This window comes from Melospiza georgiana, chromosome 2, assembly GCF_028018845.1.
Source record: "Melospiza georgiana isolate bMelGeo1 chromosome 2, bMelGeo1.pri, whole genome shotgun sequence".
Classification (NCBI taxonomy): Eukaryota; Metazoa; Chordata; class Aves; order Passeriformes; family Passerellidae; genus Melospiza; species Melospiza georgiana.
Window position 1 is genome coordinate 115,071,626 of NC_080431.1, and position 14,824 is coordinate 115,086,449.

Sequence of the window (14,824 nt, forward strand, 5' to 3'; positions counted from 1 at the left end):
TGCTGAGCTGGGGCATTACTCTTTTTTTGCCATAAGCAAAGTGAAATTGTGCTTGGAAAGTGGAAAGTTCCTGCTTGGCAGCAAACTGCTGCTCCCAGGGTCAGTGTCTGCACACAGGCTCCTTGCCTGAAACTGGAGTGGGCTCAGGGCAGCTAATGTGGCATTTCAGGGCTGCTGAGCCAACAACCACAGCTTCCTACCAAGCATTTTAGCTCTCCCTAAGTGGCTTTGGATTTCGTCTGTCTCCTTTTTTCCCTCTGACATTTCAAAAATGTTCAGGCTCCTCAGAATTTGCGCTGCAGTTTTGAAACAGTTGCCTCCATAATGCTGATTTCTCTCTTAAGGGCACAAGATGCCCAATCCCTGTAAGTGTTCAGGTTGGATGGCAATGCTTGCCCTGACCTTTGCTGAGTTGTCCATTTATCCCCATCTCCAATCACCGACAGCAAAACTGGTCCCTGAACAACCTGAAGTGGCAGCTGCACGTGTCCAAGCTTGGAGGGAGAAGATCAGAAAGGAAGAAGTGAGATGAAGGGAGAGAGGCAACTTAGCTCTTTCCTGGAAGAAAAGAGAAAAAAAAAAAGCTGCCACGAGCATTGGGATCTCTCCTTTGCTCTCTGAAAGTCAGTCAGTTCATAAGAACCATGAATAGGCCTGAGAGCATCTCAGAAGGTGAAATCCCTTCCTTCCCCTCTCTCCAATTTTGGTGCTTGCTGTTTGCCCTCTGCTTTGCCAGCTCATGTGGTCTTTCCTCCTCAGTCCCAGTTCTCCTCCCCTTAACAAGCAGAGTTTGGCCTCTGGCTGCTTCCTTGGCCCTTTCCATCACAGCCTTTGTTTCTGCTACTTCTGTTCTTCACCAGGAGTGAAGAGCTCAAACCAAAATCACCCTCACTCTTCATCCCTTTGAGTTTTCAGTCAAAACATTTCAGGACATTTCATTCCCATAGCTGTGCTGGGAAGGGAAAGGCTGAGAAAATGAGGGACTGGAGAAAGGGATGGGGCATGGAGGGAGAGAGGTTTGTGTGGTGTTTGTGAGGTCCCCAGGACGAGGTGAGAGATGAGAATTTGACTCCATGTTCTCAGAAGGCTGATGTTATATATTATATTATATTATATTATATTATATTATATTATATTATATTATATTATATTATATTATATTATATTATATTATATTATATTATATTATATTATATTATATTACATTACATTACATTACATTACATTACATTACATTACATTACATTATGCTATACTAAAACTATACTAAAGAAAGAGAAAGGATACACCAGAAAGCTTTACAAGAATGAATAATAAAAACTCGTGACTGACTCAGAGTCTGACACAGCTGATGGTGATTGGTCATTAATTAAAAACAATTCATGTGGAACCAATCAAACATTCACTTGTTGGTAAACAATGTCCAAACCACATTCCAAAGCAGCAAACACAGGAGCAGCAATCAGATAATTATTGTTTTCATTCCTCTCTGAGGCTTCTCAGCTTCCAGGAGAAAATCCTGGGCAAAGAGGATTTTTCAGAAAATATCATGGTGACAGGCTTGCAAGAGGCAGGGAAGAGTGTGTAGGTAAAGTCATCAGAGCTGGGGCAGGAGAAAAGCTGCTGAGCCTTTCAGGATGGCCTTTTGCCTCCCTGCTTGGCATCCACGTGTGGTGGGGCCACCCCAGCATGATGGGAGGTTGGGATGTGGCTCCTTCCCAGTAACCCTGGGTAGCTCAGGGTATAGGTAATTACCTTGGGCTTTCAGAGCACAGAATTTCAGGTATTTTCTCCTCCCTGGGCTTGTTCCAGCCTGGATTCACATGCACATGGCGCTGCTGACCTCAGGGCTTAGATCAGTGAAGGCACCAGCAAATATGCAATTCCCTTTCCATGGGGAAAAGGATAAGTATGGCTCATGTGCAGCCAAAAAAGTGGTTTCGCCAGGCTTCTCCTCCTGCTGGGTCTGTGTTGCTGGCAGGAATCTCACAGGACATCGGCCTGCAAAGGGAGAGAGAAAGTCACTCTCCTTCTGCCTGTGGTGCCCTTGGAAAATGTCTGGGCAAATAAACAAGCACAGAGAAATGACCCATTGCTGGGACAGAGCTGCACTCAGGTCAGTCTGCAGCAAGAGCAGAGACTTCTCTGGTGGGTGCAGCTTCCCTTGTGACAAAACCCTTCTGTGGATATACAAAACTTTCATCTGCAGGACTGTAATTTCAGTGCCTTTATTGGAAGTTACATTTCTGCTTAAAGTTAGAAAAAGGAGCCACAGCTCTTCATTCAGACAGTGGCAGAAGACTGACTCATGTGTCTATGGAATTTTTTTCTTTATAGAGTATGAAGAGAAAGGGTCATTCAACACCTAAAGTGTGCAAGACCTAAAAGAAAATTAGAAAAGGAAATTGTGCACATACTAATGTTTTGTTCTTGCCATTTCCACCAGCTGACTTAGAATCCTAATGCAGAGGCTGCACTTTCATCCCAGGCTGTGATGCCAGCACTGGGTTCTGCTGTCATAAGCAGTTCCCAATTTAACCAAAAGAGAAGACACAACAGCACAAAGTGACAAAATGTGCAGGTTTTGCTTAAGTGTTTAATTCCTGCAATTCCTCCCATTGGTTTCCTTTTTTTTTTTTTTTCTTTTTTTTCTTCTTTTTTCCCTCCCCCCAACTCTCCTCTTTAACTTTCACCTCGGAGGGCTGGCTCAGCCCAGCACCCAGAGCTGCTGTGAGCCCACAAAACCCACAGCCAGACAAACCAGCCTTGCTTGGAACCACATTTTTGCTAAAACCCTGCAATTTCTAGGTCTCCCCCTCCATGCCATCCTCCAGCATCACCCCTCCACGTGTGCCCACAGAAGCCCTTTGTCTCTCCAGACCCCTGGGGGCAGCTGTTTGGATTTCCAGGCTGGGGAAGGTGATAAGGCCCACGTTTATCTGCCCTGCAGGGAGATAACAGCGTGTCCTTGACCTGGGCAGGTGCTGGGCACGTTGGGCTGGGGAATGCTGTCCCAAATCCTTCAGGAGCAGCACAAGCAGGGCTGCAGCCCCCAGCTGGCTGCCACACATCTGGGTCCGAGTTTGGGGTGATGCCACCTCACGTCCTGCTGGAATCCTGGACATTCCTCTGGCTGCCCTGGAGGACTTGCGACACTGGCAGGGGGCTCAGAGACCTTGGCATGGAGTCAAAAACACCTGTGCCTTTGATTTTAACCCATGGAAACAATTACCAACTTTGTGTGAAGATTTACAAGCCACAAAAGTTTGAGTAGAATGGTAGTGAATTTATCAGCAGGTGAAAAAGTAGAATTTTGGAGTTTTTAGAATGGAGGTTCAAGAGGCAAGATGGAGGAATCTGGGCATGTCCTGTCCTTCTTCTTCTTGTCCTCCATCTTCTGCTGTGATGGTGGCACTTTTGGATTGGTTTAGAGTAGAGAAAGACTGTCTAACATAGGTGATAGGTATTGGAAAATTATTGTAAATAAAGTACACGTAGTTTTTAGTATAAAAAGCTAACACCACCCCAAGGGCTGTCACTGTGCCTCAACAAAACCTGCTGGACAGATCTCAGCAGGTCCAAAAAAGAATGTGATAGATGAGAGAAAATAAACAACCTTGAGAACTAGAGCTGAGGAACCTCGACATCTTCTTTGGTTGCGGGGCTGGGAAAAAAAGACTCTTTAATACCTCAGGAGCCATTTCAGCAACACCAAACCCGAGAACGTCCCTGACACCTGGGTGTCTCATGGGGGACACAGAGATACAGGATGGGCAGCAAGCAGCAGTGCTGGAGGGAAACTGAGGCAGGAACTGTGTGTGGCTTTCCATTTTCTTCTAATTTCCCCCCCTTGTCTGTTTCCTTGCAAAAAATAAAAGCTCTTTAATTGTGTGAGTTATCCCATTGTGAACAATAAGCTTAGGTTGTAACTGCATTTATTCTGGGTAGGTTTCTTCTTGCAACTGGTTTTAATGCCTTGGGCCTCCCTGGTATGTTCAGCTGAAGGAGCAGAGTTAATTGGAGGCGTCTGGCTCAAAATACTACAAGTTACTTGAAACCTGCAATTTTGGACAGATTAAAGAAATCTGTGAAAGCACTCAAATGAACCACAGATCCTGCAGCATACCCAGAGTACAACTTCTATTAGCTTGCAGTAGACCACAGACGTGGAAAAATGCTTTCAGTGAATATTCTTTGAGGAAAAAGTTAAACATTTGTGATTTACAAAGTACCCACGGCAATGTATTAAGCTGTCAGCCATGGCACAGTCTTGCCTTCCTTACTAAAGCAGCTGGGCTATGGTTTATAGCATCTAAGGGAAGATTTTGCAGGATAAGGAATTATCTTTAATATCTTTAGTATTTTTTGGGAAATCTTAGCCAAGAAACATCCTTTCCTCTGTCTCTAGCTCCTCACACCAGCCCTCTCACCTTTCTTCTGTCCCAAGCCCATCTGAGCACTGCCCTGGGGCCTGTGCTGAAGTTAAAATGGTTGCATTGATTTCCAGATGTTGTTGGAGGAGCACCAGCATATTTGCTTTTGGCCACTTATCCCTCCATCACCACCCCATCCTCCTGTGTCAGGGACAGGCAGGCACCTCCAGCCAGGTCCCTGAGGTGAGCCACAAGAGCCATGAGCTGTGAAAAGGAGGGGCTGGGAGGCAGCTGAGCATCCCCTGGGCTTGTGACACAATGCCTGGACTCATCCCCCAGTTCAGAGTGGGAAGGGCTTTTCCTGACCAGCAGAGACACAGGAAATGTTCCCTCCACCCTGGCACGAGGCTGTGATGGGCATCTGTGAAGGATGAGGGCAAAGGAGAATAAAGGCAACATCTGTCACTTGGGAGGGAACAGCTGGCAAGTTGGTGTGTGATTGAGATGGATTCCCATGTGGGAATGATGTCTTCCAGGGAGGAGACAAATTCCTGGGCTTTGTGGGCTGACAGGCCACAGGCTCAGAAGAGACCATCCTCCTCTGGTCCCACATCTCCCTGAGTTTTGTGTGTGCTGCCTTTTGTGGCTGGGGGCTGGAGAACAAAAGAGAGCTTGTGAAATACAGGGTTTGTTCAACGTGTTCATTTCATGTTCTTGGGATGCTGAGTTGGCCTGGCTGGGCTAAAATCGAGAAGCCAAGCTAGTTTTGGTTGTTCATCAAAATTTCATAGCAGTAAAACAAGGATGGGTGTTCTGGCAATGGAAAGCTCATCTCAGTTCCATTGCTGGGAAGGCTTTTCCTGGGACAGATTTTACTTCCAGATCCCAAATGGAAAGAACCAACATAGAACAAGAGAAATGGAATGGAAAGAACAGGAAAGCAATGGAGAGGGAAGGAAGGAAGAAAGTGGCGGAAGGAAGGAAGTGGCGGAAGGAAGTGGCGGAAGGAAGGAAGGAAGTGGCGAAAGGAAGTGGTGGAAGGAAGTGGTGGAAGGAAGTGGTGGAAGGAAGTGGCGGAAGGAAGTGGTGGAAGGAAGGAAGTGGCGGAAGGAAGGAAGGAAGTGGCGGAAGGAAGTGGCGGAAGGAAGGAAGTGGTGGAAGGAAGGAAGGAAGGAAGGAAGGAAGGAAGGAAGGAAGGAAGGAAGGAAGGAAGGAAGGAAGGAAGGAAGGAAGGAAGGAAGGAAGGAAGGAAGGAAGGAAGGAAGGAAGGAAGGAAGGAAGGAAGGAAGGAAGGAAGGAAGGAAGTGGCGGAAGGAAGGAAGGAAGGAAGGAAGGAAGGAAGGAAGGAAGGAAGGAAGGAAGGAAGGAAATTAAAATGTTGCTGTTTTCTCTCTACAAGAGCCTCTAAGCTGTGAGAGTTCTGATCAGAATTTCTCTGAAATGCTGAAGAAAGTCTTCTTTTATTCTCATACTTTTGTCTGTTGCCCTTTAGGAAATTTCAGTCAGCTGTGCCATTTTGCCTTTTATCCCATAACTCTGCTGCTTTGACATTCAGGTTATGGACCAGGAACACACACTGGCACCAGTGACAGCCATTGTTTTCCTTACAATGCTTGGGTCACGAACCAGTAGGAGAAAATTGGCGTTCAATTCATGAGAACTCTTGCAAAATCCCAAATGCTGCAAAGCAAATGCCCCATCTCTCTTCTGGCTTCTTAGTGCTGTGAGAATTTCGCTGGGAGTCAACAAACTACCTAAGTTTATTTTATTTTATTTTATTTTATTTTATTTTATTTTATTTTATTTTATTTTATTTTATTTTATTTTATTTTATTTTATTTTATTTTTTAATTTATTTTATTTTATTCTGGCTTTGTTTGGATATTCTGTGGCAACAGGGTCAAGATGAGGGTGAAAAGTACTGGAGGGGGAGGAAGAATGGGAAGTCAATAAAGAAAAGAAAAGAGGGGAGTTGTGAGCAGAGGAAAAGGCAGAAATAGGTGATTAAAAAGGGATGTCAATAATGGCAGCAGAAGCTTGGGACAGGGAAAGGCAACTCCACAATCCCAGTCCACAGAAGGAAGCAAAGTTCTTAACCCCAGCACAGAGATGAGGGGTGTGCAGCCATTTGTACCACAGGTGGCTAAATAATAAATAAGTCCAACTGCATCTCCTCTTTGTTAACAAAGGCTTGAAATCCTCTGCCCTAAGACCATGCAGCCCTTTGAGACCATGTAGCCAAAAATCCATTTATTTCTGTTGTATTAATAGAAGCAGCTCAGGAAGCCCTCAGCCCAGCACGGTTTCAACACTTTATACAGCAGGGGGTCTTAATGGGGTCTCTTCCATCCAGGGTGCCATTAGTTCCCTTCCCCATCTCTCCACTCCCCCCTTTCTCATAAAATACTAGTCTAAACACACACTGGGGTGTTAAGAGCAGGGCTTTCTGCACTGGATGGGTGTGAAGTAGCTCTGACTCGTTTTAAACTTTAGCTTTAAATATTTGTGCCTGTGTAAAAAAAGAAAAAAAGGAAAACAAAACAAAAAAAAAATCAACAAAACCCTTCTAAGTAAGTCTGAGTGACCCAGGTGCTGCTTTTCATACTTCTGCATCACCATTTCTGTTTTTCTGCCCGGTCTGTCCCTCAGTCTGCTGCCTCGTGTCAGGGACACTGGGTACCTGTTGACAGTTTCCATCACATGCTCCTGCTGGGTGGGACTGCAGCTGGGCACGGCTCTGGGCTGTGTGGGAAGCCTTTCAGATGGCCTCAGCCGTGGGATGTTGTTCCTTATGCCATGGTTGGCAGATGGGAAACAGCTGTGTCCATTATGCATTTTAAAAATTGCTCCTCAGCACCCTTGCACAGGACTGGCAGGCTGGGGACTTAAGTCAGTCATCTTTTGGGGCCTGAAAGTCCTTCAGGGAAATAGTCACTGAAAGCAGCACTAAGTGATTTGGTGTCATTTTGTGGCCAGTTGGCACAGATGGGCAGTTCCCATCAGAAAAATATTGATTTTTTTGGGAAGTTCTTAGAGACAATTTTTCAAATGGGTCTGTAGTCATGGAAAGAACAAATACTTGGTAAAAAGTTTTCTGTTTGTGGCATTCTGGGTTTTTTGGTTTTTTTTTTTTTTGGTGTTTTTTTTTTTGTTTGTTTTTTGGTTTTTTTTGGGGGGGGGTTGGGGGTTTTTTTGGGGGGGGGGTTAGTTTTTTTCTTGTATTTTTTACTTCTTTGGCCTGGACATTGACTGGCCCCTTATTCCAGCTGTCCTGGTCTGACCATTTACAAACTAACCTGGCACAGCGCCTTTTGGACTTTCTCCCCCCTCCCCTGCAAGAACAGGCAGCTTTCTGCATAAAAACAGCCAAGAACTTCACAGGTTCTGCTCAGGAGACCTTGCTTGCTTGACAAAACTTGCTGTGGATTATGTTTTCTGGTAAATTGAGTGCCACAAGGATGCCCTTGTGTTTCCCAGCATACAGCTGTGATAGAAATCACAAATTTGAAAGAAGCAAAATCTCCCTCCTTTCCCTGCTGCCCCCTGGTTTCCTCATGTTCCTATTGAAGCATTTGGAGGCAGAGACTGGGAAGACTGAAGTGTCTTGGAAGTGAAGTGGAGCCCTTGGAAACAGCTTGTTTCCACACAGTCTCCAGTCTGTGGGAACAGCAAACTGCGTCGTGTCCCACTTCATCTGCCGCATTTCATTCATTATGCTGCTGGACTGATCTGCTCAGTATCTCCCTCTCCCTCTCCTGCAGCTGTGGGCAGAAGATGATAAATTAGATGTATTAAAGCAAACACTCCCCATCCCCTCAGGTCTCTGCCATTCCAGCTGTCTGAAATCATGCTTTCAGAGCATTGCGACAAACGAGGAGAGTCCCTCAGTGACCGCGGTTGGTGTCGGCGGGGACTTTGAAAGCAGAGTCTGGTTCTGGGAAGTGAAGGCTGCTTCAGGCAGAACAAACACAAATGCTGCCATCTTACCAACCTCTTCCCTTTGTCTGTGCCTCATTCCTCCCCATTTGTGTTTTTGTGGGCAAACCAAGCAATGCATAGCTCGCTCGTTACTGTCACGCACTCGGGTCACCCCAGGGAGTCACGATGCAGATTTTCCATTAGCGTCAAACGTACATGGATTTATGAACTCCCATAACCTGGAGCTGATGGGAGCAGATTAGGGAGCAACTGTTTTTAGATAGCTTGCATACCTAAGAAATCAGCTAATATAAAGCTGCCTGCTGAAAGGTCACTTATTTCCCAAAGAGCGTGAGAGAATATTGTGGTGACCCCTTTTTTGTTATGTTGTCACTTTGTTCTATACATGTACATACACATTGAGGGTTTGGTATTAATTTTTCTCTCTCTCTCTCCTCTCACCCTGAGCTAATTCCCTGTGCTTTATGAAGTGCCTCCTGTGCAAGGACTTGTCATTGGGTATGAGACCTTTGGGATCCAAGACTAAAGACACAAGTGTCTAGTTTTAATGGAGAAAGCCGTGCCAGACCTCACCAGGATAACAGATGGACCAGGTCACCAAGATGAAGAATCTGCACCCTGCAGTTGCAACAAAGACCTGACCACACAAAATGAGAGCTGTGAGAGAGAGACTGCACTTCCCAAGTATCCCAGTAGCAGCAGGTTTCTGGTCTCATTCAAGGTGTGGCTGTGCCCTCCTACAACACCCCTGCTATACAGAAAGGACTGTCCCTTGTTTATGTGTTCCAGAGCAGACTCTGTCCCACATCACAGGGTCTGAGGCTTTAAGATGAGTCTTTCTAGACACACCAGAAATCCCCAAACAAAATGGAAATGGAATCCTGTGCTTTGATACAAGATCATCTCTGTCCATAGCACTGAAGTTCTGGTTTTGGTTTTAGAGAAAAGCTTCATTTGAAGCTGTTTGTTCTTTCCACAATTATGTTTGTGATTAAGTTCAGGTTGCAAGCACAGGGAGAGAGTTCATCTGGCACTGGAATTCAGCCTTTGTTTGGAGCATGATGGGGAACATCCCACAGTGAAATGCGATGGAAATGTTCAACTTTGGAAATATCCAAATTAGCTTAATTCTCAACTTTTATCATATCACACCATCTCTTTTAGACCTTCTTTGTAACACCTCATTTTTGGATTAAGTGGTGCATTTGTTCTTGGTGGAGGGGGAGGGTGGTCTTGAAAGCAGCATTTCTCCAGTGAATGCATGCAAAATGCATCTGGTGACTTGAGTTTTGAGTAGCCCCAAGTGCTGAGAGAGGGTGGAAAGATCAGAAATGGTCATGACAGAGTGCTGGTCATGCCTAATCCTGTAAGAACCTTAGCAGCCTTGCTCAGTGCAGGGAGAGTCATGCCAGGGGAGCAGAGCAGTGCCTCTGAGCTCCTTGACATTCACTGCATGGAGCCAATGGAAGTGGCAAGAGATCTCCTTGGACCAGGTGCTTTATCTGTCAGAGGGTTTGTAAGCAGAGTTTCTTCTTTCCCATGTGGTGGAGGGACTGATATGGGCTAGAGAGGGAAAGGAGAGAGAAGACAGGTTCACTTTCCTGGTAGAAACACACAGGCTGAGGGTGCACCCTGCTCCTGTGTTCTGTTTTGTTCAAGAGATGAGTGACTCAGGTGAAGGGAATCAGAATTATTCACCTGACCATCTCTGTCGCAAGAAAAACATGTGGGACTTCAGGGGAAGGGAAGATGCATTTTCCCTCAGCTTCTACCTACCTCTGCCTTCCCCCAGGCAGACAGGAAACTCTCACAGACCTGGGATCCCTGGTGCCTCAAGAGATTGAGGTCCCAACCACACTGACGGCAGCCCTGTGTGCATTTTATCTCCCAGGAACCAGGCACAGGGATTTCTCTGTAAGGAAAATTGCTGTAAGATTCCTACGCCACTTGTCAGCAGCGCTCACAGCCACCCCAGCACTCCCCTGTGCCACTGGAGGGTCATGGCAGGGCAAAGGCACAGGCAGCTGCTCATCACCAAGGTCAGCACTGCCTGGGCTGAGAGCAGATTCCACCAAGAGATCCACAACAGCCTTGTCCAGCTCAGATGCCCCTGAATACTTTGCATTTCTCAGTCAGGGTAACAGTCCTTGCTCAAATATTTTCCTGAGGAGAAGGCATTCAAGTCACTGATGGCAGCACCAAGAATTCAGAACATTTGAGAGCCCATGGGTGAACCAAGCTGAAATGTTGATGCAGCTCACTGTACCCTCAAGCAGAACTGAAGAAGACTGGGAGAACAGAGCCCAAAAAGTTTACATTTCACTCCATGTTCTTGCAAGGAATGGCTTGCAGAGACAGGCATGGGTGAACTCTAGGTGTCCACAGGTCAGAGAGAAATCCCAGTCTCTCCCATGCCTGAGTCAGGAAGATGACACAACTTCCTTCTTCTCAGGAAACTGAAGAAACAAGGATGCTCAGGTGAATTTCTCAATCCCAGCAACTATTTGGTGGTGCCCAAAGAATATCAGCTGTATATATAAATAAATGCATTTTCAATCCAGCTGAGAGAGAGGAAAGCAGACTGCACCACTGCCCCACTGCGGCTTGTTCCTCTCTGCTGCACTTTTGGGAACATTTCAAAAGTAACTTGGAGATGGAAATGGAGTAAGGGGGTTCCTGCCCTCTGGCTCAGCCATCACAGCAGCTCTCATCGACCCCAGACACTCCTGGTGACTGAAGCTGAAGTGAAACCATGAAGGCAGAGGGAATCCTGTCTCCCCTGGAGCAGAAGGAACAGGACAGAGGCCTGATGATTCCCCAGCAGATGGCTTGTTCACAGAAACCAACGCTCACTTAATGAGCTGTGCTCTGCACGCCTCCCAGAGGGAAGCAGCAGCCAGATAAAGATTTCAAAACTGACCACTTTAGCTCAGCATCTGAGCTGCTTAAAAACCTAACTGTGCCCAGGAGGCAGAAAGGACAGTCCAGAGTCCTGAGTGTCCTCATATTCTCTGCTTGAGACATTTTACTCCATCCTGGAGGGAAAAGACAGAAAAAATAAGGTGTGCCGTTTATTTATCGAGTTTGGAAAACACAGTTGTGATCGTGGCTTGAACAGCTAAACTGGATAAAGTCTCAGTCCTTTCCTGGTCTAGTTAAAGACTTTGCAATCCTGCTGTAGATGAATGTGCTTTTAAATGTTTTGGTTTGGGTTTTTTTGAGGTTTTTGCTGTTTAACTTGGCTTTGTGTGCATGAAATGTGGTGGAATGGATTACAGATGTGTGCAAAGATCTGTAAATAGCAGTTTCTTGCTTACAGTTGTGAGTGTATACTGTTTATCAGGCTAAATGCATTCACTATTTCCTTCAGAATCAGCAATTGCAAAATATTTTAAAACAGATTATTTTTAAAAGAGAGAGGGGAAAAAAATCAAACAAGGGTGGTGTTTTCTTTTTAAGATTTATGACTAAATAGTTGAGCATAAGCCAAGGCCTGAGGATAATCTTGGACCCTTTAAAAATAATATCCCTGAGTGAAATAATAATAACAACATAAAGAACCTACTTTTAAGACCGTGCTTTCCTAGAGTTTTATACCACCACAACCTTTCTGCCTTACCTACACACACTCTGTCATGAATACAATAAAAATATTGGAAATTATTTTTACTTAGAGAAAAAAAAAATAAGCCACCCAACAAGATGGGTTAATTCTGGGGAAAAAAAAACGGGTTCAGAGGAAAAGTAGAGTTGAGTTGATTAAACAAGTGATTCTCCTTTAAGAAAAGTTGGAATCCATGATATTTCAGGGAAATTCCTAGTAATGAATACATGTATTTGGCTTCAGTCATTGTTTTAATCTTCGACCGTTTCTGTAAGATATTAATGACAGGAGTTTGGACTCGCTTCTCCCAGTATGCCTGCTTACTCACTGTGGAAGAAATACAATTTTTGAATTACCTGAAATCAAATCAAATATTTAAATGACAATTTAGAAAATGATTCATTATATTGTACCTTTCAATGCAGTATGAATGCCTTCCAAATATTCTGCATGTGCTTGCAGACCCCCCCTGAGTCTGTATTTTTAAGAGGTCTTGGATGTTTGGGGAGCCTGGCATCCTCACAGGGATTGTATTAAACCGGACCCTCTTCCCAGAGCCCATCCACGGGCTGTCAGATTCCCAAAAATGGGCAGGTCAGGGTTCTTGTGCAGCCCCTCTTGGACCCCGTGTCCACAATGACAGATTTTGCTCAGCCCTGGTGCTGTACAGCTCCAGCTCTCTTACCTCTTTGGGATTTACCCAAGTGAGACAGGACTCTGCCCACTTTTTGGGATGGGGCCACAGTTTCCCAACAACTTCTGGCACTGGAGATGAGCATTAATTACCTTCCACTGCCTGGAATTTTGGCTCCTTCATCTCGCCCATCTAGGCACAAATACAATTGTTAACAAACTCGTAAAGATCCAAATCACACACATCAAGCTCGTACAACACTCTGTGGAAATACCAGGAGCCCACAGCACCCATTGCATCAGGTTTGAGCTGGGTTTTGCTGCCAGAGCCCTGTGAGGAGTCTGCCAGCTTTATCCCGATCCAGCCCAGCCTGGCGACCCTTTATTTGCACAGGCCTTATCTCATCTACCTCAATTGCACACAAATAGTTCCACTCATCTGGGCCACTCCAAATCTGCCACACAGAGCATGAAAAACCCCTCGGCCTCATAAAGGAGCAAATCAAGCAGAGGCTTGGCAAATGTGGGCAGCTGTGGCTGCCTCTGCTGGGCTGGAGGGTGTCCAGGGATAGGGAGTGTGCCCCAGGCCGGCACCCACAGGGGCTGGGCAGTGAGGGAGCTCTGTAGCACAGGGAAGTTTTTGGAGGTGGATGGTTCCCCCTCAGTTTTTGTAGGAGTGTCAGGGGGTAGGATGGTTGGGATGGACGGAGATGAGAGATTTCTGAAGCTAGGTTGTGGAACTTGTGGTTTATTGCAAAGGGCCTGGGTGCATGGGCCTGCTGGGAGCTGCCAGCCACAGCTCAGAGCAGGCCCCAGAGAAGAGAGGGGGAGAGAGGATGAGAGGGTAAGGTTCCTGTTACAATACAATAAATCTTTTTCTGTGTGTGACGGTGTTCACAGGGGTCTTAGGATGAGGGAAGAGACGAGGATCTGACTCCATGTTTCAGATAGTTTATTATTTTATGATATCTATTATATTAAAATTATACTAAAAGAATAGAAGAAAGGATTTCATCAGAAGGCCAGCTAAGAATAGAAAAAGAAAGAATGATAACAAAGGCTTGTGTCTTGGACAGAGAGTCTGAGCTAGCTGACTGTGACTGGCCATTAATTATAAACAACCACATGAGACCAATCACAGATGCACCTGTTGCATTCTACAGCAGCAGATAATCATTGTTTACATTTTGTTCTTGAGGCCTCTCAGCTTCTCAGGAGAAAAAATCTTAAGGAAAGGATTTTTTAGAAAATACCATAGCTACATTCTGTGTTGAATATTCTAATTCTCACTAACCAATCTAGTAAAAGATACAAATTCTATAGCATTTACATACAGCCTGTAAGAATCGTTACATTACCTTACTGTGTTACATTTTAAACCCTAAAAACTCCTCTTTGGACCCCTTCTGCCAAGCTGTAGGGTCTGCTCTGACCCTTGGACCTGTCTGCAAGCAGAGGGTATTGTTTCATCAAAAGAGGATTACCTTCAGCCAGCCACACCATTGTTTTCCAGTTGTTCAGTAACTAAGGGATCTCAAAGCTTGCTTTCATTTCAATCTCACTTATAGTTTCTATAGTCTCAAAATCTTTTGCCAGATAATAATATTTATAAGGCTTTCCTGTTTCATCTTCCCCAACAAGTTTTTACCTTGAAACGGCTAAATCTGTCTGCTTTATCTATCAGGGTCAGTAAAGCCCACAGCAGTACTTGTCCTGGCACCAGGCAGAGGATCCCTGTACCAAAGCCCCCCATGAGGGACCCCAGCATCAGGGAATAAAGACCATGTGCTCCCACAGCAGTGCCTCCAGACCTTCAGCTTTCCACCATGTCTGTACAAGGGGACTGAACCAAAATCCTACATTTAAACATCCCCAGATTTGGTTTGGATGTGAGCAGCAGGGTCACCTGTTGGGGACAGGCCCAGACACCCCGTGGCCTGTGCTCCAACCCCACCAAACTGAGTCCTGCTCCTCAGGGCCACTGGCAGATCCTTTCACCCTGGAAACCGCCCCCCCCCCCCCAAAAAAAAAAAAAACAACCAAACAAAACAAACAAACAAACAAACAAAAAAAAAAACCCAAAAAATACCCTCTTACTCCAGTTGCAGATAGATAAACATTTTCCACCTGATGGTTTAACCCTTTCTGTGCCTCAGCAAGCTATCACAGAATCATAGAATGGTTTGGGTTGGAAGGGACCTTAAGGATCATCTCATCCCAACTCCCCTGCCACCTGCTAGACCACGTTATTTAAAGCATCTGATCATCCAGTCTG